The sequence below is a fragment of the Volvox carteri genome (genome assembly GCF_000143455.1).
Source record: "Volvox carteri f. nagariensis unplaced genomic scaffold VOLCAscaffold_46, whole genome shotgun sequence".
NCBI classification, from domain to species: Eukaryota; Viridiplantae; Chlorophyta; class Chlorophyceae; order Chlamydomonadales; family Volvocaceae; genus Volvox; species Volvox carteri.
The window spans coordinates 718,211-718,849 of NW_003307589.1; the positions used below are offsets into that span (position 1 = coordinate 718,211).

At 56.8% G+C, this 639-nt stretch overlaps 1 protein-coding gene across 1 annotated transcript in view; it reads right to left on the bottom strand.

Annotated features, from left to right (window-relative positions):
• The window catches only part of VOLCADRAFT_118878 (uncharacterized protein), a gene marked incomplete at both ends in the record, with an annotated part of 6,645 nt that overhangs the window by 3,500 nt on the left and 2,506 nt on the right, over nt 1-639 (bottom strand). The window lies entirely within an intron of this gene.

Below are 639 nucleotides of genomic sequence, written 5' to 3' on the forward strand. Positions count from 1 at the left end.
TGGTAGGTAGGTGGGTAGGTGGGTAGGTAGGTAGGTAGGTGGGTAGGTAGGTCGGTAGGTAGGTGGGTAGGTGGGTAAGTAGGTGGGTAGGTGGGTAGGTAGGTAGGTAGGTAGGTAGGTAGGTAGGTGGGTAGGTAGGTAGGTAGGTGGGTAGGTAGGTAGGTGGGTAGGGAGGGAGGGAGGGGATTATACGGCGATGCAAGAAGCGGCAAAGGACCAACTTCTGACGGCGCCCAAAGAACCCCGACGAATGGTCTTCGAGGGGTCCAAAGCGATGACGATGGCAGCTAAGGTTAGTGCGGGTGAGACACGTGGCAATGGAGGTAAGGTGGTGATTAAGAAAGGTGCAGAGGAGTCTCCAATAACAGTTGTAGCCGTTCTAACTGCCGCCAACTGCCAACTGATGGCAACTGTCGCAGGGAAGGTGTGGAGGAGGCAAGGAGAGAGGGGATCCTCCTGTTCAACAGGTCCTCAGCGGGTGCGCAGGGGGGCCTGTTGGATCGGGAGGATCACCCGGCAATTGAGAAGTTGGACGACTTTCTGCACATCTTGCTAGCGGTACAACCCCAGCGACCGGCGGAGATATCATTCATGGATCGGCGGGAGCTTTGATCGGCATGCCTTTCAGCAGGGTGAGCC